Source organism: Aethalodelphis obliquidens, unplaced genomic scaffold (assembly GCF_003676395.1).
Source record: "Aethalodelphis obliquidens isolate GAN/ISIS:26980383/991018 unplaced genomic scaffold, ASM367639v1 scaffold61, whole genome shotgun sequence".
NCBI classification, from domain to species: domain Eukaryota; kingdom Metazoa; phylum Chordata; class Mammalia; order Artiodactyla; family Delphinidae; genus Aethalodelphis; species Aethalodelphis obliquidens.
In genome coordinates, this window is record NW_020838005.1 from 9,573,329 (window position 1) to 9,599,704 (window position 26,376).

The 26,376-nt window shown below is 41.3% G+C and overlaps 1 protein-coding gene and 1 non-coding gene across 2 annotated transcripts in view; both read right to left on the reverse strand.

Moving 5' to 3' along the window:
* The window catches only part of GALNTL6 (polypeptide N-acetylgalactosaminyltransferase like 6), a 1,148,431-nt gene that overhangs the window by 309,473 nt on the left and 812,582 nt on the right, over window positions 1–26,376 (reverse strand). The gene's annotated exons all lie outside the window — the stretch shown is intronic.
* TRNAG-CCC (transfer RNA glycine (anticodon CCC)) lies at window positions 2,914–2,986 on the reverse strand. Its single transcript has one exon. It is a non-coding gene; the product is annotated as a tRNA-Gly (tRNA).

A 26,376-nucleotide genomic window follows, 5' to 3' on the forward strand; every position in this document is an offset into this window, starting at 1 on the left:
TCATAAGACTATTGAAAGTACTAGTTAGAATATCTTGTATAATGTAATGCTCAAGAATCTTGAGCATGTACTCATTAAACACGAGGTCTACCTAGACTGAACTTCACACAGTGCTTTGAACAGAGTAGATGAAAGTACACTCATGTAGTTTATTTCATGCATCAATTCTGACCAGTGTGTTGGGCAACAGCATTGAGAAAAATCTTGGACTCGGCAGGAAAAATGCTCAGTGTGTGACCCCTCAGTGGATTCTTCTACTGTGGGTAGAGAAGAGAGGATAGAGAAGTACCCATCCTGAGTGAGGTGTATCACTTAGCAAATGTGATTGTCAGAATACGTCATCAAGCTGGAGCCGTCTTCCTTACCCTAAACTCGTGCAGAAGAGCATGCAGAGTCCTATAGTACTTGGAATATAGGAAGTTTTCTCCAAAGGTGACCGTGGTATCAGAAGATGAAAACTTTTCTACCTTTAAGTTGAAGTGATGTTTGAGTGGATGAATATATGGAAGCTACAGAAACTCAGAAATGGAGAACATTTGACACCTTGTTAAGAATTTAAAATATGGTAACTACTTAGAGGGCATTCCTTAGCAATGACTCTTCATGTGTCTGATTAGTACACATGAAATATGTCGTCCATTTTCACAATTGTTGTATTATCATTATTATTATTTTTAGTGGGTTCAGTTTTCAATCTTGTGTGGGTCCCACTGTCACTGGTGTTCACAGGACTCCACCAGGCCATGCATGTCACCCATGGGGACAGCTCTGTCTTATATCCAGTCTTTCCATTGTCTCCTTCCCAAAATGCCTCTGGTCTCTCCCCCATTTAACTTCTACAGTTATTTAAGAGGTCCATTCAATTTCTTCATACTTTTCCATGACCTTGATTTCTCCCTCTATGGACCCTAATATGTTTTACATTTTTTTTTTTTTTTTTGGTACACGGGCCTCTCACTGTTGTGGCCTCTCCTGTTGTGGAGCACAGCCTCCGGATGCGCAGGCTCAGCGGCCATGGCTAACGGGCCCAGCCACTCCGCAGCATGTGGGATCTTCCTGGACCGGGGCACAAACCCGTGTCCCCTGCATCGGCAGGCAGACTCTCAACCACTGCGCCACCAGGGAAGCCCTGTTTTACTTATTTAACACGTATGTATTTTGGGGTCATCTAATTTATTGCATCATTACTTAACATTCAAAAAATATATATATGACCAAATTTGAAGGTTCTTGAGAACAGAAAATGGTTTATGATTGCTTGTATTCCCTAGCATCTAAGTTAGATATTTTAGAATAGCTGCTAAGTAGATGTTAATTGAATAAATGCCCTCATAAACAAAGGTATGCATGTGAAATTATGAGTGAGTGAACTAGTTGGAAATCTGGGATCTAGAAGTAAAAACTGTCATACTCAATAATATCTGATGGTTTACCATTGGGTTGGCCAAAAAGTTCGTTCGGGGTTTTCCCGAACGAACTTTTTGGCCAACCCAATATAATGAACTGCTTATGTATAAAAATTTCTTAACTCAGTTTTAAAGGTTTTGATCTTGTTTACTGTGTTGTCAAGCTACTGAAATAGCTAATAACCGGGTGGATAAAGATATCTTTTCACTCCTAGCAATTTTTGTAAAGAACGGACAGCTATCTCTGTGTCTTTTTGTATTCATCTAAAGTTGGATGAGCTGGCCTTGCACAGTTGGGGGTTGGCTTGCATGATTTCTGTTTGTGGCAGATGAGTGAATCCGTGATTTGGGGAACGATTTATCTCCTGGAGGTCACGAGAATGGCCTCTGTGTAACGCCTACAGTTCAAACTAGTAACACAAGAGAAAGCCAACCTCTGCTTCCACCGATTTGTTTTTAAAATAAAGAATAATGCTATCAGTTAGCTGGTAGTTTTTTGTGAAAAATCATCCTTTCTGCTGTGTGTGGCCAGTGTTTCACCAACTGCTTCATTCTGTTCAGTTTATGTGTCAAGGGCTCAGCAGCTAACTAAATCCTTAACAAAGAGAACTCAACCGTGACACTGTCCCTGTCCGTTTCCGACTGTAATATCTTTGGTTGGAAGTTGTTACATACTGTGTAGTTATGGCCAAGTGACAGTTAATAAGAGCCATATCTATTCTAGTAAAGCTGTGAGATTACTTTTTCATGGCTTTCCAACCAAAATAAATGCAAATTGTTTTTCAAGGTTCAGTGTAAAAAGTGTTTTGAGTTAAATGAATTATTGTACACACTTTGACACATTGATTCTAACAAGTGACATCGTCATGTTGGCTGCAAACATTTCCAGTTGCCAAAGTATTTTCATATTGCCTTACAAGGACGGGATGGACCACTTTCCATCACCAAGTAAAGCACATGCATATGAGAGAGAATGAAGTCTCTCTAGCCCTGGGATCTGGGCTCTGCCTGGCTCTGAGGATGTGACCACAGAACATTATGATTCAAGAAACAAAAGTGCCCCTTGGAGGACAGGGCAGATGCCACCTTGGGTTGTGTTTCTTTGGCTCTGATGATGTTTGATGTTTGGCTGGATTAGGTCTCTCTCTCTGGGCAGAGTCTCTCCACACCACCCCACGTTTCTCACTGAAGCTGAGCTAATAAGAAGAAGCACAGGGAACAGGCTCACAGCCCTGTTTCACACTTTGGGGAATCAGTTTTCTCTTTGTCCCTCATTTCCTTCATCTGTAGAATAGGTTAGATATACCTATCACATAGGTAGGTGTGTTTACGAATTAAAGGCAATATCATGAATATCAACTTAAAAAATTATTTATTTATTTGGCTGCGCTGGGTCTTAGTGGTGGCGTGCAGGATCTTCGTTGCGGTGTGAGGGATCTTTGGTTGCAGCGTGTGGGATCTTTTAGTTACGGCATGCAGGCTCTTAGTTGCGGCATGCAGGATCTAGTTCCCTGACCAGGGATCGAACCTGGGCCCCCTGCATTGGGAGCACAGAGTCTTAACCACTGGACCACCAGGGAAGTCCTAATATCAACTCTATTGTATAGGAGAGGCTCAGATTTTTTCCCCCTAATTTCCTTCTCTTAGTTCTCGGGGAACACTTTCAGGCAGGATACCAAATTAAAATCTCTATTTGCAAAACTTCATGGAATTGACCAGGTTAAAATGATTTTACATGTCACATTCACAAAGTCATCAATAAAGGCCCTTCCAAGTGGGGAGAAAGCACTGCCCCAGCTCACTCATTGCAAAGGCATAGCTGAGTCCTGCTAGCACTTCCCATATACACTGACCCAAAACAGGATAGCCAGTAAAATACAGGGCACAATATTTGGAACGTACTTATACTGAAAAACTATTTGTTTATCTAAAATTCAAATTTAACTTCTATCCTGTATTTTATCTGAAAACTCTAGCCCAAATTCCTTTACAAATTTTCTACTAGACAAATGGCTGTTTTTGAGCTTATCCTTGATTACACTATTTCATATTCTGTCACCTTGATTTTATCTATATTAAATTCCATTGGTTTATTGTACATGACACCAATTTCTACTAAGAATTTGTCACACTAAAAAAAAAATTAATGAAATCAACTTTATCTTCTTAAAAGACTCTAAGGTTACCATTCTTGTAAAATTGCATTAAGGGATCTAAAATAAGACCTCAGTTTGGTTTCTGTTACATTATCTTATATAGTAAAATAGAATAAACCTGTCAGTCAATATTCTACATCCTTTCTGTTCGTGTTTTATCTCTCCAGCTCGGTTATTATCTACCTGGTTAGGGACTCTACGCTTCTGTTCACCAAATGTTGAGGGTCATATGACCATCTTCTCCCTTTGTTATTTATCTTCCCTTTTCTCACACAAACTTTAGTTTGTTTGTTCTGAGAGTTTTAATTTTGTGAAATTGAATTTTTCCCATCCTTTCCCTTCAGGACATAAACAGAGGAAACGGCTCTTCTTAGGAAATATACTGAAGCATGAGGAGAGACATACTGTATGCTCCAGAGTTTCCCTGAGGTGAGTTGGGGGTAGTGAATCAGAAGGGCTGGGTGTTCCAGAGTTACTTTCCCTCTGAGGCCACTGTGGCGTGATGGGAAGGACACTGGACGTGCCATTCAAATCTTTACATTCAGGTCCTTGTCCTGAAACCTAGTAGTTATGTGTTCTTGCAGTAATGACTTGATATTCTGAATTTCACTCTTCTCAGCTATGATATAGGAATAATAATATATCCACAAATAACTGCTCTAAGAAATACAATAATAGTCAGGAAAGTGACTTATAAACTATAAAGTATTATACCATTATAAGATATTAACTTTTCTATATTAAATTACAATTCATTATTCACAGGATAGTGTTAGAAACTTATAGATACAGATATAGATATACTTTATATATATCTATATCTATATATCTATATATCTTTATATATATCTATATAACTTATAGATACATATACTTTTGTATATATACGTCTATTATACGTACAAATCAGCATCTGCCTGAAGACACTGATGTTGTGTATTCTTCACTAACTGTTTTTAATTCATCTTGAATAAAGTGATCTAAAACATGTCATAGAACTTCTTTTTTCCATCAATTAGATCAGTAAAATCTGCTTTTCAGAAGAAAGTAAAACGACAAGGGTAAGAATACCACAAAGGATCCCAGAGACTTCAAGAACACAGTTTACTCTTTTGATAGAAAAAAGAACCACCAGAATAAGGTCTCATTATTTACCAGGCATTAACAATTGACTAATTCTGCTTGATTCCCTTAATTACCCTCCAGGAGCTACACTGCAGAAGCCATACCTCCATTCAGAGCCTGGGAAAAGGGCACTCCCGGGTCTCTTCAATCACAAGAGACAGACAGCTGTGATGGGAGTGAGGGTAGAGTTTCTGTCGATAAGATGGAAACTTCTCTGTGTCTCTATGCTCAGGGCCTCTTTCATTCTGTTTCTGACTCTGCCATGAAAGAGCCCAGCCAGGGCTCATTGTAATTCTGTGCTGAGATGCATATACTCATCTTGAATCTTTGTCTCAACTGACTAGTGTTTGGTAACCCCTGCATTCTACAGGGAATCACGCATTTCCATCCATGCTAGACATAAAATATCTGTTTTGACAGTCTTTGATTGTACTTAAATAGTACAGATTTTAAATAATCAAAGAGGGCTTATGTCATAAAGTTTGAGGTCTCAGAAGTGCTCTTCTGTCAGCAAGGAGGAGAAGGTTTTTTAAAAAAATAGGATCATACAATGATAGAACTAGAAGATAGCATGGAGATGCCTAGACTTAAGCACTCAGTTTCCAGATGGAAAAGGACATACAGAGGGAATAAAAGAAGCTAGAGTGGCTTGCCTAAATTCACATATCTGGGTAAAAAAACTAGTATTTAGATCTCTTAGATCCCAATTAATTTTTCTTTCCAGTACCACTTTTAAACCTTTTAGATTCCTTCCTTCCTTCCTTCCCTCCCTCCCTCCTTTCCTCCTTACTTTCTTTCGTTCTTTCTTTCCTTCTTATTACTATTATTATTTGTTACGATTATTATTTATTTAGGTTAATAAAGCATATACTTGGAGCCAATAGGCTTTGATCAAATTCTGGCTCCGTCACTTATTAGCTGTGGAATCTTAGGTAAGCTGTGTCGCTTCCTTAGGCTTCAGGTTTTCAGTTATAAAATGGAGAAAATAACACTCTTTATCTCATAGGGATAATAAAGATTAAACGATCAAAGAGTAAAACATATGGAAAGACTCTTTTCTGAGCCTAGCTCAAAAATATTGGTCATTACTATTATGAATCCACTGTAGTGTAGATTTTAAGAATTAAATGAATAAACTTAAGGTATGCTAAGTGATTCTTTTATCTCACATATCAGGATGATTAAAAAGTCAATACATAGTTTTAATGGGAAAATATAATTAAATCAAAATTACCAGAATTCAGCTCCAAAGATTGTTGTAAGCGGTGAAAATGTGAAAGTAATCATAGATAGTTATGTTTGAGGGAAAACCTGAGAAAAGAATAAATTATTGAGAGAAGATATGGAAGTCGTATATATTTTTTTCAAGAGAACTGTAGTACAATACTCAAATAGATTTGAATCGTATATCTGCCACTTAAAAATCATGTAATCTTGGGCAAATTCCTTCACTCTTGATGTTGGTGTTCTTATTTCCCCTAGCTTTACTGAAGTATAATTGACAAATAAAATTTTTTATATTTAAGGTATACAACATGATGATTTGATATATGTATACATTGTGAAATGATTACTACAGTCAAGCTAAGGAACACATCCATTGCCTCATAGAGTTACAATATTTTTCTTGTAGTGAGAACACAAGATCTATTCTCTTAGCAAATTTCAAATATACAAAACCATACTATTAACTATTCTGTGTTGGTGTTCTTATCTATACCACATGGGATAACTGTCAAAATTAAATAAGACAACATATATCAACTATGTACAGTAGAAAATAAAGATGATAATAATAGGTCAAGTAATAGAGTTGGGATAAATAGTAGTAGCACCCAGGTCAGCATCTAATGGTGGAGAAACATTACATACTCATGGATGCAGTGTCTAGAAAAATATATAATGCTTTAGAAGCACAGGTATAACAGGTCACCCTGTCACATTTTAGACCAGGGACTAGCCAACTCCAGATCCTATCTCTATGACCCAGAGGTTTAGAATGATTTTTACATTTTTGAGTAGTTGAAAAAAATCAAAAGATGAATGATAGATTATGATATGTGAAAGCTGTACAGAATTCAGATGTGAGTGTCCCTCACTGGAGTTTATTGGCATACAGCCATGCTCACTCATTTCATGTTGCTCATGGCGGCATTTATGTTACAGTGGCAGAGCTGAGTGGTGGCAACAGAGCATATCTGGTCCACAAAGCCAACCTTATTTACTGTCTGGGCTTTTACTGAAATCATCTGCTAACTCCTGTTTGAAACTGAAAAATCACCTGTGAGAGAATGTATTTCCATCAGACCCAAAACCAGAGACTGATATCACAGAAGAATGCATCAGGAGAGAGGAGAGCCTTTCCAAATTCCGCAAATAAAGCGTAGCAGATCAAGAGTTGTTTATGCCAACGGCTGCTCCCAGTGCGTAGGAAAGAAGATGGTAGAATAATGGTCTTTATGAAAGAATGGATATTCTTTCAAAGAAAAGGCTAACAAATGGGCAAATGTTTTCTTAGAAAGGAAATGTGCTTCTGTCTTCCCTATATCCCATAGCTTAGGCTGTTCTCGATCCTCTGCACTAGAGGTTGGACTCCCTAGAAAGCAATCAGATCACAGCCAGTGGGCAAATTGCCCCACAGTTGTTTGTGGCTGCTGAGGGAAACAGACCATTTTTGGAAACTCTGCCTGAGAATCTAGCATTAGGAGATTAAAATGTCTATGTGAGAAAAAAACAACCTACAGAATGGGAAAAATATTTGCAAACCATACCTCTGCTAAGGGGTTACTATCCAAAATATATAAAGAACTCATAGAACTCAATAGCAAAAAACCCCAAATCATCCAGTTAAAAAATGGGCAGAGGACCTTAATAGACATATTTCCAAAGAAGATATACAAACGACCAACCCAACAGGTACAGGAAAAGATGCTCAACATCACTAATCATTAGGGAAATGCAAATCAAAACCAGGATGAGGTATCACCTCACGCCTGTTAGAATGGCCGTCATCAAAAAGACAAGAGCTCAAAAATGCTTGCGAGGATGTGGAGAAAAGGGAACCCTTGTGCACTGCTGGTGGGAATGTATTAGGTGCAGCCACTGTGGAAAACAGCATGGAGGTTCCTCAAAAAATTAAAAATGGGACTACCATATGAGCCAGCAATTCCACTTCTGGGAATGTATCTGAAGGAAGTGAAAAACACTATGTTGAAGAGTTATCTGAAACCCCAGGATCATAACAACGTTATTTACAGTCACCAAGACACGGAAACAACCTACGTGTCCACTGACAGATGAATGGATGAATAAATTATTGTATATATAACAATATTATTCAGCCATAAAAACAGAGGAAATTCTGCCTTGCAACCACATGGAGAAACCTTGAGGACATTATACAAAGTGAAATAAGTTAGAGAAAGACAAATACTGTATGGCCTCACTTACGTGCGAAAGAAAGAAAAACACAAAATCTCGTAGAAAAAGAGATCAGACTTGTGGTCACCAGAGGCGGGGGGTAGGGGTAGGGAGAAGTTGGATCAAGGTGGTCAGAAGTACAAACTTCCAGTTAATAAGATAAATAAGTAGCACTAGGGATGTAATGTACAGCACGGTGGCTACAGTTAACACTGCTGTATTGTGTATTTGAAAGTTGTTAAGACAGTAAATCCTAAGAGTCCTTATCACAAGGAAAAAAATTTTTTTTCTTCTTTTTTTTTTGGTATATGAGATGACAGATGTTAACTAATTGTGGTCATTTCATGACGTATGTAAGTCAAATCATGCTTAAATGTATACAGTTCTGTATGTCAACTGTATCTCAATAAAATTAGGGAAAAAGGCTCACGTGAGGGATTGGTTGCACTAAATTAAAAAATGTACGCAAATTAGAGACAAAACATCCCATATCGCCTCAACGGACCACGCATCACTCTCTCTTCCGTATACCCTGTTCTATACCAGTTACCCCAATACTATGTGAATTCTCCTTTCCCAACACATTTGCTCAATCTGTTTCCTCAATCGGAATTTTCATCCTTTGCTATAAAAATCTTTTCCAGCTTTCAAAACCCTATCAATTTCCTCCTTTTCGAGAAAATTCTTTCTGTACGGCAGTTAGAGTTGTTCCTTCCCTCTTCTGTCTTTCCACACTTCTTCAGATGCACCTCTGTTTCATTCTTTATTCTATGCTTACTTGGCTCATATGCATGGCCGCACCCATTACTGGACCATAAACTCCTTAAGAACAAGACCAGGGGCTGCCGTTTGCTGCCCCCTGTCCTTAAGCTGAGTGTTTTGAGCATGGTGGAGGCCTAATGAATAGCTATTAAAGTGAATTGCTAAAGTCATTTCTCCCCCTTTCTCCTCTTCCGTTTCTCCAAGGTGGAGCTGTCCTCAAAAAAAGTGGCAGGGAAAGTAATGAGTGCTATTAAAAATCAAGGGGTGTTGAATTGGGTCGAAGGGCAATACAATCCCAAGTCTCTACATATTAAAATATTGTACAATTAACCCTAAATAATTCTCACTATGTAAAGAGCAATTAACACACACTGAACTAATCATTAAACATGAATATAGAAAAATGTTCTCTTCTGAATAGCTGATTTGTTTCTTAGAGCAGTAAACTTGGAGACATTTTTTTAGTTATTTGTTGGAAAAATCAGCTTTTTCAGGGATAGACACTTAGTTAGCTAGAGCAGGTGATTAACTCCAAGAAAATAACATGTTGATCCCGTGAGGCGAACCACTGCTTGCACAGATTATATTTAGCATTTCAGGTGTTTAATTGAACTCTGAAGTAGAACCAGAACAGGATGGATATAAAAGCAGAAAAACATTGTCTCTGGCATAGCCAACAGCACCTTTTAAATCTCATCCCCTTAAAGTTGGAAACATTAGCAGCCCCTGCACCCAGATGGCCTAATATCTTTTAACTTCAAAATGAAGGGTCACACTTGAGAGTCTATTTTTGATGCAAGCAGATCTTTACAACTAAATTCTAAGCAGTTGCTCACATAGAAATCACTCAGGAGAAAACAGAAAGCGACCACAGTTATAAAAAAGAAATGTGCGTGGACGTGTGAAATGAAGCTGCCAACTACCTCATCCTGTTGGTTTCATTCTGAGGGGTGCCCATCAATTTTCTGAGTCAGATGGAGAGCAGTGCCTGTTAGGATAGTGCATGAATAACCCATATTTTTAAGGACATGTTTTGTGTTTTACATAATAAAGCAAAACCAAGTAGAAAATTACTTGCTCAGTTTGCCTGAGACCAAAATTCAGTAGGAATCAGTTACCTGGCTGATGGGAGGTAAGCTCCAGAGTGGTACCCATCGGGTCTGTGAAACAGTCCAGTCACAGGTAGCTGAATTTCACATCCTTAGGACAACAAATAGTTATGACCGAGACCATTTTGTGTTGCTTCGTGAATTCTTTTGCTAGAGGTAGAGGAGTGAGACGTCATTTTTTCCTCTCTCAAAGGGAGATCTATATAATTTAAAATAAGACTGGAAAAAAGTCTTCCACTTGGCAAGGAATTAAAGCTGGATATGTCCTTCTTAGTGTCTCTCCACATTTTGTAAATGTCCTTGTATTTTTTTGCTAATTACTTGATTATGAAGACTTTTCAAAAATCAAATACTTTACTACATAAGTAGTAAAAGTTTAATTTAAAAGCATCAGACCATGACATAATTTTAACTTAAAATGAGCCTCCTGGGTTAAGCAAATTCTACTTTTTTTCTGGGTCACAAACTATCATATACTTTCCTATTTAAAAACATTACTTTGGGCCGCATCTAAAATTCTTTCATTTTTCTCTCTCTCTCCTTCTTAGAGCTAAGTATCTAGCTTGAGATTTTAACCTTTAGCTGCTGTTAAGGAACCCAGTTTGAGGGCAGACGTCCTTTCTCCTTTTGGGGATGTACGTACCTCAGGGTTCAGAGATGATAGAAAGCACTAAATATTGAGAAAGTAGAGCTGGAGAAGGGTTCCTCCAGGGCTCAGTGACTCCTTACTTATATTTGTCTTTGCCTAGTACTGAGCACAGTGCCTTGTACCTAATGAAAACTCAGTAAATATTTGTGGAATTAAAAAAAAATAGGAATTGGGGCACGTGCCATTTATTAGTTGTGTGGCCTTGGGCCACACACACAACCGCTTGGACTTCAGTTTTGATTTTTTTTATCTGTGAAGTGATGATCTTTCAATTACATGGTCTATTAAGTTCCTCTTAAGTTTCAGCGTTCTGTAATTCCATAATAACTTAACTTGGCCATAACAGAAAAGAAATGACTGCTGAAGTGGCAAAAACACACAAAAGCCTCAACTGGAAGCTTTCTTTTTTTTAAAACGATTATAGAACCTAATCTCCCCAAGCAACAGTACACAGCCTCCTGGGCTCTTGGTGGACCACCTATGAGCTCTCTGTTCATTTACTTCGAGGAAAATTCATAGAAAGCTGTATCTTAAGGTGCATTAACTTTGGTAACTCTCGAAATGAATACTTTGATTAAACAGGAAAGTAGTATCTTGGTAAATGACTGTTACTGTGCAGGTCAGCCTTAGATAACAGGCAAAAACTGAGTGGACCTTTATTTTTACGGTTGCTACATCACACTGAGCTCAATTCAACGTAAAATCAGGCAGCAAGAGGACTAATAAGTCTGAACCCTTGGTTAGCAGACCTAAACAAGATTATATTCTAACTGTCCAAGGAGTTCTCCAAGGCAAATCAAGCTTCTGTCAGCCACCCCTCACATACTCAAGTTCCTGAAAGTAATTAAAATATTTTCATTTTAATAAAGCTGTAATGTGTACTGGTGTCTAAAATGACCCGCAGTCAATTACACAAACACCCAGAATGATTTTTTTTGCCTTCCTTGTCGCCAGTTAAAGGCATGAAATAAATTCTATCGCATTTTACCTTCACAAGAATATTTTGAGATTAATTAAAATAATATGAGTGAGACAATAAGAATAGAAATTTAAAACTATCGTATTACTTTTTTAGTTCTTATTCTCTACTATACTAAGCATGGTAGAGATATTACCTGTAATTCCTATGACAACCCTGAATGATAACTTTTCTCCCCATTTAATATAAAATTGAGGTGTTTTTTTTTGGTTTTTTTTGCGGTACGCGGGCCTCTCACTGCTGTGGCCTCTCCCGTTGCGGAGCACAGGCTCTGGACGCGCAGGCTCAGCGGCCATGGCTCACGGGCCCAGCCGCTCCGCGGCACGTGGGATCCTCCCGGACCGGGGCACGAACCCGCGTCCCCCGCATCGGCAGGCGGACTCTCAACCACTGCGCCACCAGGGAAGGCCTAAAATTGAGTTTTTGAGAGCTTTGTCCATTCATGGTTACATAATCAGTAAGTTCTAGAGTCATGATTTGAGCCAGGTCTTTAGGGCTCCAAATTCAATAAACATTACAAGTTTATTAACGTGAAAGTCAACTCCTTGGACAACTAGAATACAGTCTGGTTTAGGTCTACTCACTGAGGGTTCAGACTTATTGGTCCTCTTCAGAAGCCAAAGGAAGCCACCAACATAAAATTTGGGGAAAATCTATATTTTTCTTAATTATTTCACTAGAGAGTAAAAGGAAAGCTAAGCTCATTGCATTGAGCCACATGGATGAAACGACAAAGATTGAATGAAAATAGAGGAAAGAAATCAGTGATCGCAATTCTGAGCCTTGATCTCGGGAAACACGATGGTCACACACAATTTCTACATAGCTGGGTGCTGATGGGGTCAGATTAATGCCAGATGCTCCAACACTGCAAATGACAGATTTTGAATTTAATATCTCAAGACATCTTAATGCTCGACAGCTATATAACAGACCTAAAATTATATGATAAAACCCATTTCCCCCCCAAAATATTTTCGTGTTTAATACCACCACTTTCTGAGTTTGAGTTCTCAAATTCAGGACTTCAGTCCAGTGTGGGAGGAAGTTCATCCTTCTCAGCTGCCCTTGAACTTCATCCACATGGCTCTGCTGTGAAAACCCTCTCAGATAGGAAACTGGCGCTGCACTGCCCGCGGCTTATTTTCACTTCCCTTTGAATCATATGATGAACATCTTGAAGTGGGACCAGAGGGGAGGATGGATGCAGACTCTGAGTGGGCGCTTTCTTCGGTCACTTTAGATGGCGAGCTGGACTACCAAGAGAGAGAAAAGATGCTTTTATGGTTGAGAGAGGCCAATAAATGGTGAAGCTAATTTGAAGCCGTGCTTCTGACTAGGAATAAAATAAGTCACGCAGGCGAGAAATCAACGCTCTTTACGTTATGGACTAGAGCTCTGCCAGAGGGGGTGTATCCGAAGTCTCCTTACAATAGTAATGAAAGGACAGTGATTTTGCTCTCAGCTTTTAAATGAAACCTCTTCATGGCCTAATTGTGTCAGCTGCTTGATCCTTCTCTTTCCAGGACGCCCTCCTGGAATGGATGACACCCTCCAATTATGTGGCTTCTCCGTGTAGTGTCCTCAAAAACCATTTGAGACGTCAGTGTTGGGAGTCTCTCTCATTAGAGGGTTAGCTCAACATAGAGGGTTTCTGTAACCTTTACTATTTGAAATTTAGCCCTTGGATTCTTGTGACTGGTCACGTTCAATTCATTTTTTAAAATGGAATTCATTCAGTTCCATTTCACTCAAGTTCCTAGTAGAGGATGTTAGTACCGCAAAATATATCAATGGCAATAATTCTCAAGAGCAGTATGGTTTTTCTCATATCTTCTTTGGTTTCTAGAGAGTGAGTTCAACTCACAAAAGTACCTTAACTCTCCAAATCCCATTTTAATGACCCAAGACACTGTAGACTAGGGCCAAAGTCTACAGTTAAGTCTTAGGCAAGAAGAAAGGCGATCATCAATAGGTCCCAGTCTCTGAGGCATTTTGGTTTCAGATGAAGCCATTGTGATTTCCTGGGGGAGGGGGATCTGGTAAGGGGTTCTCACCACACAATTCAGCACTGGAAAAGCGGGGGGCGAGGGGCTTTCCTTCAGAAGTTAGACAAAGTGTTTTCTGAGGGGGTCACGAGACCCTCCAAGTGATAAGCATGAGGGTCCCCAGTGGGTACCTGGCAGCTTAGGTCAATATAAGGATTTGCAGGTTCTTGCTAATGGCTTACGTGGAGCAGGTAGGGGAGACAGGATTCCAGCGCTGCCTCTCAAAGTCCTGACCCTCTGTGTTCAATCAAAGGCTAATCTAGGAGCTGCTGGGCAGGGTCTGGACAGGTGGAATTAGTGTCACTAAATCAGCCGCCCTAGAAATGGGGAGATTATCCTAGAAGACCGGGGTGGCCCAGTGCAAGCACATGAGTTGCTTCTAAGTAGAAGAGTTGCTCAGAGGACTGCAGGGGGAGAGGGAGCAGGAGAGACCCCGCGTGTGCGGTAGGCTCGGCCAGTGCTGGGGGCTGGAAGCTGGAGAAAGGTGGCCCCCAGCCAAGGAATGTGAGTGTCCCCTGCAAACTGAGAGACCTCAGTCCTACAACCCCGTGGCACTGGATTCTGCCAACAGCCCGAGTGAGCTTGGAAGCAGACCCATCGCCAGACGCCCCAGCGAGGGACACAGCCCTCCCACCATCTGTGAGCCAGGGCAGAGTCAGCTGTGTGGGACTTGTGGCCTCAGACTGCGAGATAAGAAATGGTTGTTGTTTTAGGCTGCTACGTTCTTGATTTTTACAGGGGTGACAGAAGGTGAATACAGCAACTGACTCGTGCTTTGTCACTTCGTGTCCCTCCGCTCTGAAGGTGTACTGAATAACATGGAAGATTTGTTGCAGGGAACGCCTGACATGGGTGAGACAGAGCCCGAAGGAGAAGGGTATGGCGCTCAGGTAATCTACACACCTGTGACAACAGACCTGGAGGGGAAAATGAAACAAACATACAAAAACTCACCCTAGCGGTGTATCCCCTTAATATTGAACCTTCTTAATTCCTTGCCTAGTTCCTCTTGGGAGCTATAGCTCTAACCAAACACAGATGCCCCTAGGGTTCTCTCTGCCACCCACAAGAAGTGAGGGAGGAGGGAAGGGTGGGCATGAAGGGCAGGGGCCAGAAAGGAACAATTAAAGGGTTTGGGGAACACGGCTTGAATTCCACTCACAGAAGCTGGACTCATCGTCCCCCCAGGATTGACCTGGTGGTGATGGCTTTGGAGAGGAAACGGGATGTTTGGGCTGGAATGCCCATCAGTTGCCTACTTTTCTCTACTATATTCAAGATGATTCCCACCTACCTTCTGGAGTACAGTGCGGGTATCGCTGGAGGGCAAGGGCGATGGTTACTTTGCACAGTTCCTGCTGGGGTCCACAAGAGCTGCAGATACTGATCAGCTTAGAAACTTGCTTCTCAAACTTTGAAGGGCGTGTGTACTGTGACTCCATTTCAGTTTCCAAACAAACCATCATTCGTGTGAATGTAAAACTCCTTCTATCTCCTTGTTAACAGTTTCCTTGGTCCCACACCAGAGATCCTGGTTAAGATGTAGGGTGAGGGTGGAGAACGCATTTCTAGCAAGTTCCCATGTGATGCCAATGGTGGAGGTCCGAGGAACACACTCTGAGATGTCACTGGCCTAGACTGTTATTTAGAAATGACAAAAACAATCATGGAGCTTATGATGGGAGACAGCTCCTTGAAAAATTTGGACAATGATGAGAAATCATAGAACAAGTCCCCTAAAGAATTAATGGCAAAAGAGAACAGAAAAGAAAAAATAACCATCATCTTTCACCACAATATTTGAGAGGTTCTTTACTGAGAACATAAAACCTTATGTGAAAGAAGCAACTGAAGAGGAGAAATATTTTTTGAAATTAAGAAAAAGTGATTGCTAGCAAAAAATGATCAGATTCATTGAGGGGCAGAATGACCACTTTTCTAATTTCAATTTAGTTGAACTGGAAAAGGAATTTGAGGAATACTCTTAGAAGACAGAATAAAATATAATAGAGATATTTTGAGCAAAAGGATAAACAGTAAACTCTGAAGAATTGAGCTAGGCATACCAAAATCTACACGGTAGTTTTATCCAGGAAGAGAAGGAACAAAGGAAAAAGTACAGTTAAAAAAATTGAAAGAATTTCCTAAATTGAAGGAAAAAAATCGAGTTAGATCTTAAAGATTCTTCTAACCCCAGTTAAAAATAGTAAAGAAAATATTATTTCCAGGTGCAATTTCTAAATTATAAGAATAAAGAAAAAAATTCCAAACACTTTCAAATAAGGAGGGAAAAAACAAAAACAAAACGACATCCCCAGGGCTTCCCTGGTGGCGCAGTGGTTGAGAGTCCGCCTGCTGATGCGGGGGACGCGGGTTCGTGTCCCGGTCCGGGAGGATCCCGCATGCCGCGGAGCGGCTGGGCCCGTGAGCCATGGCCGCTGAGCCTGCGCGTCCAGAGCCTGTGCTCCGCAACGGGAGAGGCCACAGCAGTGAGAGGCCCGCGTACCGCAAAAAAAACAAAAACAAAAAAACGACACTCCCAAAACAAACAAACAAAAAACAGGCCATCCACATTGGAAAGAGAATCAACCGGGTGTCAGATTTCTCATCCCTAAAACTAAATCCCTGCTGCCAAACTTGTTCCTACCTCCAGAGCACTCTGTTTCCTTTTGCCTTGAGGCTCTTGTCCAGACGGTCAAATGTCTGGGTCTTTCTCTTCATCCAGGTACCAGGTCACAGAGCAGCTCCTTGGAGAGAGAAGCTGACCCGACCACCATCTGAAATGGTCCCCATCACAGCCTTCTAGGCTCACACCTCATTTCACTCCCTTCGTAGTGCATCTTGCTGTCTGAAATGATTATTTGATTGGTTGCCCATGTGCCTATCTTTCTCCAGACAAAGAGAAGACCCTGCAGGGCCTTGTCTGGTTGATTTTATTGTGAGTCCGCAGAGGCTGGATCAGTGTTGGACACCTTGTCCACATTCAGTAAGTATTAGCTGAATGAATCAATTGATGGTCCACTGTATCAGTGAGGCAGAAACAATCACCAGGGTATCTTAGGAGCTTAGTGCAACAGAGCTTATCAGTCATGCAATCTACACATTCATTCCAGGTACGATGAAGGTTCTGTTCTAGCTTCCCTATTGACTATGAAACCCCAAACACACTGACAATTATGGCAGCAAGAAAAAGAATGGCAGACTACATTATGGTTCTCCAAAATTCCACCCCAAAATGACTCTGGTCTTTCCTGGTCATATTTCACTACCCAGAGCATCACTTGGCCAGATCCAACTTCACAGGGACAGGAAAGGACAGTCCTACAAGGTGTCAGGGAAAAATACTTGGAAATGTTTGGTAACTAGCAATGATGATCGCTGCATATAAATGAAAACTGTTTCCTCTGCTTTTGACAAAGTGGTTCCCCCTTCCATTTAGATCTCAGCTGGAATGTTCGAGCCATAGTAAAACAGGTGTTTTGGTTTTTTTAAAATCCTCCTAAGCCTGTTGCTTCTGAAATTTAACATGAATGTGAATCACCTGGGGGTCTTACTAAAATGCAAGTCTGGGTGGGGCCTGAGATCTTTCTTTCCTAACTGGCTCCCAGGTGGTGCCAATGCTCCCGGTTTGCAGACCTCACTCTGAGTAGCCAGGTTTCAGGAGACTCTGGATGCCTCTGTTATACTCTCTCAAATAACCAGGCATCTTTCTTTACAGCATTTCTCTTAGTCTGTAATTAGACCTTCATTTGCCTGAGTATTTGAGCATCTATTTCTCCCCCAGACTCTGAGCTCCATGACATCAGGGAATATCCATCCCCTCCCCGTGATGAAGGTGCTTGATTAATATCAGCTGGACTTAAAAAACGGCTGAGTTCCTAGATTTCTAGGGATTGTCCATATTTCTAGGCAAGTCCCAGAAGCACAGGAACTTTGCTGGAGCAGTCAGTGGCCCTGAAATCAGCATGCAGTCTTTGGAAGGTGCTATGGTCTGAATGTATACATGCCCCAAATTCATGTGTTGAAACCTAATGCCCTAACGTGATGATGTTGGGAGGTGGGGCTTTGCGGAGGTCATTAGGTCATGAGGGTGGAGCCCTCGTGAGGCATTAGTGCTGTTATAAAAGACGGCTGGGAAAACTCCCCTGCCTCTTTCTTCCACGGTGTGAAGACACGGTGAGACGTCGGTTGTCTGCAGTCCAGAAGATGGTCTTCGCCAGAGCCCGACTACTGTGCAGGCAGGATGACCTTGGACTTCCAGCCTTCAGAATGGTGAGCAATACATTTCTGTTGTTTATGAGCCACCCGGTGTGTGGTATTTGTTATAGTAGCCTGAACGGACTGAGGAGGGACTTTGTGGCGAAGTACTCCTTTGAGCCCTGCCTATATAGTGGATGTATATTAGCATATATTTGTAAGGACTGTTCCTTTTGGTACTTGGACACTAAAATGTCACAGTGTTAGCTAAGATATTTGGTGAAAGCAGTAATTGGTCTGTGAATGCTGCCGGGTTCTCATCTTTTATATTCCTAAAGTTCATCTGGTTATTTCCCGTGTTGTCAGTTTACTCACTGTATTAGAGTTCTCCAGAGAAAGGAACCAACAGGATGTGTGTATGTATATACGAGAGCGCGAGAGAGCAATTTACTTTAAGGTGTCGGCTCGTGCAGTGGTGGAGGCTTGGTGAGTCCATAGTCTGATGCGGGAGGCGAGCAGGCTGGAGACTTGGGAAAGGGTTGCAGCCAGTCTGCTCTGAGGACTCTTTCTCGCTCACGGAAGGTCAGTCTGTTCTAGAACCTCAACTAATTGGATGAGGTCCATTCATGTTACAAGGGCAATCTGCTTCATTCAAAGTCCACGGATTTAAATGTTAACCTCACCCCCAAAACACCTTCACAGAAACATCTAGAATAATGTTTTATTAAATATCTGGGCATCACGGCCTGGCCAAGCTGATCCATAAAATTAACTATCGCACTCACCTTTCACCTAGTTAAGAATGAGTGAAATCGCCTAGTGACAATAACTACCTTAATAAACCAGTTTTGAAATCTCTAAAGTAGGTCAATTTCACATTCATCTGCGATTTGAGTTCATTTAGCACTGTTATTAGGACTTATTTTTAACAGCCAGCGCTGGCTCAGAGGGAAGAGGACAAGCGAATTACCATCTCGTTTGAGGTAATAGTCATATTTCTTCCTTCCTCTTGAGCGCCTTTTAATTTTCTGCTCTAATTTATAGCATGAGAATTAGGAGTTCTGATGATACACTTGGGCACAGTGTGTGCTTATGGGTAAATGGGGCCGTGACTAGACCGTGAACTTTGGGTTCACGGGACTTTGCAAGGTCCACATGCTCCGCCCTGGTAAGTGAATGAGGAGCAGCTGGTTGAACTTCATCGGTGTGAGCCAGACCTGCAAAGGGCAGGCCGCTGAGCAAAGCTTGGGAAAGTAGGCACAAGGGCGCCCCCCACTTCTTCAATGAGAGCCCTTCTCCCTCTGGCTCTGAGGTTCCCTTCCTTGAGGTCCGCGTCTCAGGTGACAGCTGTGAGGAGAGATGCTAATGACCCTGGAAGGGCAGCACACTTGGTGCTTTTGGCTTCTGGAAGGAGATGAAACAGATGCCTGCTTGTCTGATGCTTCAGTTCTGTGGCCTGATGGAAGCGCTGTCCAGTATCAAATCTGGAGGATGTTCTAGTGGGCCTTCCTGTCACACGACCCCCAGGGCGAGAGGGTGGTGTCCGTGCTGGGGACCAGCGGTTATGAAAGAGGACAGGAAGGAGTGGTCTTCATACTCCTCAACAACTGCGGCCAACAGGAAGGGCAGGCTAGGACTCCTGGAGATCAGTGGACGCTGTTGTCCACAGGTGGGATTTCTTCTCCAGGGAAGCCTCCGCTCTAATGAGGCCTTTTGGCTGATTGACTCAGACCCGCCCAGATTATCTGAGACAATCACCTGGACTTAACATCACTTCATTACGGACTGGCATTGCATCTACGCAGTACCTTCACAGCAGCAGCGTCTTAGATTAGTGCTGTTGGGATAACGGAGGACTGTAGCCCAGCCAAGGTGATGCCTCAAAAATAAGCGGTGTTGAGGGACTTCCCTGGTGGTGCGGTGGTTAAGAATCCGCCTGCCATTGCAGGGGACACAGGTTAGATCCCTGGTCCGGAAAGATCCCACATGCTGCAGAGTAGCTAAGCCCGGGAGCCACAACTAAACTACTGAAGCCCGTGTGCCTAGAGCCTGTGCTCTGCAACCAGAGAAGCCACCACAATGAGAAGCCCGCGCACCACAACGAAGAGTAGCCCCCACTGGCTGCAACTAGAGAAAAGCCCATGCGCAGCAACGAAGACACAACACAGCCAAAAATAAATAAATAAAAAACCACTAAAAAAAACTTAATCAGTGTTCAAAAAGCCCGACACTTAAATATGCACGTCTGTTTGAGATTAATGCCTCCGGCTCCTTTCTTTGTGAACTGAGAAAACTATAGTGTCTACGTCATAGGATTTTTGTGTGGATGGGATGGGATTAAATTATCTAATACATCTATGCAGTTTACAACAGTCTGGCACAAAAAAGCAGTCGGTATATGTTTGGCATTGTTATTTGTTAAATGATTTCTACTCTTCCAATCCTTCTCATCTCAATTATTGAATTTCATGGTCCTATAAACTCTTCTAAGCATGAGATCTTTTTTCTTATTTATTTATTGACTGTTTTTTTACACCTTTATTGGAGTATAATTGTTTTACAATGTTGTTACTTTCTGCTTTATAACAAAGTGAATCAGTTATACATATACATATGTTCCCAAATCTCTTCCCTCTTGCGTCTCCCTCCCTCCCACCCTCCCTATCCCACCCCTCTAGGTGGTCACAAAGCACCGAGCCGATATCCCTGTGCCATGCGGCTGCTTCCCACTAGCTATCTATTTTATGTTTGGTAGTGTGTATACGTCCATGCCACTCTCTCACTTCGTCCCAGCTTCACCTTCCCTCTCCCCCAACCCATGTCCTCAAGTCCATTCGATGAAAAACAAGTAGAGGGAATTTAAATGATTTGTCATCAACATATCTGCTGGAGGTCATGCAACCAGGGCTGGAAACCACGTTTGTTCTATTCTGGTGCTTTTTATAGCTGAGATGGATGTGTCACCATGGGTGTTGCTGCCATTACCAACATGAGGTTTTTCAGAACTTTTATATCATTTCTACATAAACCAAAATAAATCACAGTTAGTTACCTATGTTACAAAACCCAAGGTTTAGCTGGAGTCACCCCATCTTTTTGGATTTCAACGCAGTTTGACTCAGACTCCCATCAGTGTATGGTGGAGAACTCGGCGCCCTTCTGTTGTCATGGGAGATTCTCGGGAGGCCATTCCTGGCTTTGTCCCTTTTCTTTTTCCAAGTCTGAAATGCAGCCCCCTCGCCCTGGTGCCCACCAAGGCATTTCTGAGTGCAGTCGACCTTGTGGAATGGTAGCAAAGTGGTTTTCTACACGGACGGACCACAGTTTCCCGTAACCCGCGCGAACCTGCTGTTCTTCCCACAGACTGTCCCTATTACATGTGGCTTTGACCCCCTCTCTCCTCCTCTGCCCAACTCTCTTGCTGCTAATCCACACTCTTATGTTCCATTTACTATTTTTGTAGCATTGTGACCATGTCTTGGAGGGAGGTTAGGTGCTAGGAGTGAGTTTGTTACCAACCAAGGTTCTTGGACTCTTTAATCAGTAGAAACTGATGAGACCGGATGAGAAATTCAGGCAAGGCTTTACTGGGACTCAGGCTGCAGGGAAAACAAGGAACAGGTAACGCTTGTTCACTCCCCGAGGGGGTGGGGAGTTGGTCCCTTAAATGGGGTGAGTGTGGGGGCGGATTGGTGCGTCGGGCTGGGGGAGCGGCTTAGGAGGTCTGCCCATCCTCCTGGTGGCGGTGTGTGCAGGGGGCATGCGCAGTACCCTGCTTTTGCTCTGCTCTCCAGCAGTGGCAGCTGGGTTTTTGGTCTTTTTGTATCTTGTCCATAATTTGCCCCAGCTGTACATGCACGCAGTTAATTTTAGTCCCTTTATAGTTTCTTTGTATCTGTTGCTTGGGGAGACGTTTGTCCAGGTACAAGCACAGCAGCAAAGCGTCCCAGGTCCCAGCCTGTTTCAAGTTCACACCCTTCCCATCCATATACACCCCGAACTGCCTAACGGTGTATTTTCTAAGCAAAGCCAGTTCTCTTCCTAAAAAAAAACATTAAAAAAAAAAACCCTCTTATTCTAACAAGAAATTCATGTTTAGGCAATACCTGTATTAAGATATAGATGTTTCCACTGTGCCTTTCAAAAGCAAAAAACAACTGACAAAGATTGATAGGTTTTTTTTTTTCCACCAAACATCTAGGGGCTTATTTTACTTGCTGCTTCTACCCTTCATTGGCCTTTAGAAGATGAATTTCCTCTATGCTGTGTAACTGCTGTTCTGTGGAATCACCATTAAATTATCAGGAGCCACAAACAGACCCTTCTCAGGATGGATTATCTGTGGTCACTGCATAGTGACTGACCCTGATCCTGGTGCCGGGTATCGGGACAGTAACTTGTGTGTGTGTTTCAAGAAAGTATCCTAAAGCTTGAAGAAATGGAAAGGAAAGACACAGTGCCAGTGGACCTGGCTGGCCCGTCAGCTCATGGTTAACAAATCCACAGGAAAATCAACAACGGCCACAGTCTTTCTTCCTTTCTCCTTTTTCTCTTCTTTAATGCAAGGAGGTTATTTCAGTTTTTTCACATTATAAACCTTGAAACCAGATTCTTTACCTGGTGTTCATAACAGAGCAGAAAGGAAAAAAAATACTGTTCCTCTCATGTAACTCAATAATACTGTATTATGGATCTAGAATTAGATCCATTTAGAATTAGAGTGAAGGTCTGAGGAATGCTTAGGTCCTCAGGCTGGACCTTCAGATCGCTTATTTAAGAAAACTAATAGTTCACTGGTCACTTCAGTGGCCCGTCTGGACTAAACAGTTTACTAAAGTAAGACATTTGTCTGTCTTTCAGAGAAGAGTGCCCTTTCACTGAACAAGATGTGCAGAGTGAGGCTTAGGAAGCTGGGAGGCTGTGTCTAGGCAAGAGATGCCTGGGAATCTCCTCTGCTCTCTGAATAGCTCATCCACTTTGCGAGTGTCATTAGTGTGGATATCATTTGCTCAGTTTCCATGAAGGAAAAGACTCAATGCGATTACCTGGTGCATTTTTAATCCTGTGTGTCCTGTCACAGATGTTTTGACTGATGGCTAACACATCCAGAGGAGAATCAGCAGTGGTTAACAAGCCTTTCTTTTTCCTCCTTTTCTTCCTCCCTCCCTCTCGTTCTCGTCTTTAGTGAAAGGAGGTAATGGCAATTTCATTTAGTGAAATTTGAAACCAAATTCTCTACCCAACATGAGAAAAATACAGATGATCATAGACTTATCTTCCAAGAGTTGAGTGATTAAAAAAATGTTAAAAAAAATAAAATAAAATTCCAAAAAAAAAAGAAAATGTTTAGAAAGTGTATGTTGAAAATGGGATTCCCAAGACAAGTTTTGGAGATCAAGTTTATTTCTAAGAAAATATAACTCTAAAATTACGATGCAGTCTTGGACTTCTCACCCTCTGTACTGCATGAATCAATTCCTTATATTAAGTTTCCCTATCTATCTATCTATCTCCTATTGACTCTGTTCTCTGGAGAACCCAAACCAATACACTTGTCTTAGACTGGAAGTAAATCTAGGATATCTACCTGTGCCTGAAAGTATAAGCCATCAAAGATTTCTTGAGTCATGCCTATAATAGGACATAAGAGTCAGTCTTAAGGGGCTCCTACTGGTCAAAGATGGGAATATTTGAGCATTAAAAAAATGACTGCCATAGGTCATGGCATCACGTCCGGCTTGGGCAGAAGTCCTCCCCCTAGTGACCAGGGAGTAGCTGAGGACTTGGTGATGGCAGCTCTGGAGGCCTTGCTCTGGGCAGACCCGAGGCTATGGTGCCCCCTTGGGCATCCTGGTGGACTCCAGGATGGTGGACTCCAGGTTCTGAGAGGTGGACGGTCTAAGACATACAGCAGCAGTGTGGAGGTGAGTGTCGTGTGACAGTCCTGCAGCTGGCCCCTGAAACAGGACATGAGCTTCAAGATCCTAGACCGTGTCCCCATCCAGGAACTCATAGCACCATTAAAGAAAAAGATTGCTATAGATAGAAATAAGAAAAAAATTGTGAATTCATAATACTTTGAAAAGGAAAATGTATACCATGTTGGCTACCTTTGTAGGTTACTAGACCACAACTCATTCTTCCAAAGAATGATAATTAAAGGGAAGGAATTGAATGTAAAGAAATAAAAAATTTTACAATGCAGAACATTTGACACACATATTTGGGATATTATTTTTGAAGCTGCCTCTTTTTATAGGAAGGAAATAAAACATGTTTATGTGCTTTGGGGCAGAAGACATAGGTTTTGTAGTGTCAGCTCTGCTCTTTATAAGCTGTGTAACCTTGAACAAGTTACCCACTCTAAGTCTGATCTACAAAAAGAGGATAATAAATACGCTTAATCAAAGGATGGATGTGAGGGCTAAGAATCAGGTAAAGTGCTTATTATAGTTCCTGACGGATAGTAGGCACTAAATAAATGCTCCCTCGTGATATTCTGATGAGAATAGCTTAAAGTAGAAAGGGTCATTGGATTTGATTGCTGTGAGAATGACTCAAATTAATAAGTATAAAGTAGACATGGGACTGTTAAGTCATTTTCTTAAAGACACACACGTGAACAAACACACACACAGCCACCCACCCACCCACCCACCCAACCAACCCTGAAACCTACCAACGTAGTGGGAACTAGCTAAGGGTTTTTGAAGCTAATGGAAAGGACATTATTTCTGATAGTATTAAATAAAAACAAGTCAAAAGTTTTTGTTTTCTTCAAATTCCTATTTTTAAATAAAATCAAATATAAAAACCTACAATCTACAGTGTACCTAATATAGACTTGTATTGATGGTTATAGCATTATGAAAATATGCTCTCAAACTTAGGCTGCCCAAGTTCAAGCTTTGCCCCTTACTAGCTGTTTTACTTGGGCAAATTGCTTAAGCTCTCAATATCTTAGTTTCTTCATCTGTACAATGGGTATAATTATAGCATCTATAGAGTCATTATCACAATTAAATGGTTACCAACTATAAAGCACTTACAACAGTAAAACATTCAAAAAGTATTATAATTATTATAATTCTATGTTACTTTGTTTCACCATCATAAACCACAGAAGGAAAAAAGGTTGTGATTTTTATTCCCAATTTTCCTTTCAGACACAATGTGATTGAAGGGTTTGCTTGTTTTCCTAAAGTCAGTGACAGCACTGCTTGACATAGTTGGCTGATCAGAGTCAGACAGTAGTGACAGCTTACATTTGTGGGAAGTTCAGCCTGCAGTTCAGAATATTTTATTGCCAGATTGCCCATAGAATTTCTAAAGCTCCAAATGGCTGACGCCGAAGACTGTGCAAGGGAAATTGATCAGAGAATTCAATATTAGTAGAAAAATTTTTATTTCAATGAAATTTGACCTAAAAAAGAAAAATACTCTAGGAAGATAGGATCTAAAGGAAAAGTTCAATATAGCAGCTGGGGCATCATGGGAAAATGAGTGAGCTGAAGTTCAGAATGATTGCAGCACAAGAAATAGAACTCTAGGAAGATAGATTTTTGGTTTGTTTTCTGCAAGGAGATAACGGTTCAGCTGAGAGCAAGAGCTTAAACCTAAAGATTAAATATAATTATATCTACAGTAAGCACGACAGAGCTACTGTGTAAACCAAAACAAAGCAGAGATTCAGCCATCCGTGCGTCCTCTTTTAAAAATGTGTATTTATTCTTGAATTATTGCTTTGACCAGTTATTATCACTTGTATCGAATAAAGTCCACCAGTGTGAAGGTTAATTTTCCTTGGTTAACTTCAAAATACTTCGTATGAAAATGGTTTAGTAATGATCATAACCACTGAGAATATAAACATAAGTGTGTGTTTCCTTAATGTACATAAACTTATGTTATCAAACATAACATACATCTAAGAGGTTCACTATCAACACCAGAGCGGTTCTGCGTATTAAAGCTGTTTGCTAAGCGTCTATTCTGTAGAGGAGAACAAGGTGCCAAGCACTGGATACAACAGTGAGGAATGCGCAGTCCCCATCCTCAAAATGCACGCGGTCTAGTGAAGAAACAAGTAGGGAGCAATTACAAGTGGTTATATAACCCCTCTCGACAATCACAAACCCAGATTATACCCCAGACCAGGAAATTATCTAAAGGCTTTATTCAGGGCCCCAGAAGTGAAACAGAAAACAATGGGATGAGAGTAAGAAAAGAGCAACTTGCTGTAAAGTGGGTGGCAGAGAGCGGGGTCATTGTTTGAACTTCTCCCTTATAGGAGACAGAAGTACAGAAGGTTGACGGAAGACCATAAAAAGGGAGGAAAAAGGGAGGAATGAAAAAGAGACACAGAAAGATAACAGGAAAGTGCTAGTCTTAGCAAACAAAGGGTGAGATTAGCGGAAGAAATTGAGGGAGGTGGGTGACGACATAACCTTTCAACCAAGTGAAGATTGAGATGAGAGAAGCCTTGAGATTTGATGACAAGGAAGTGTATTCTGCACTTGATGAGC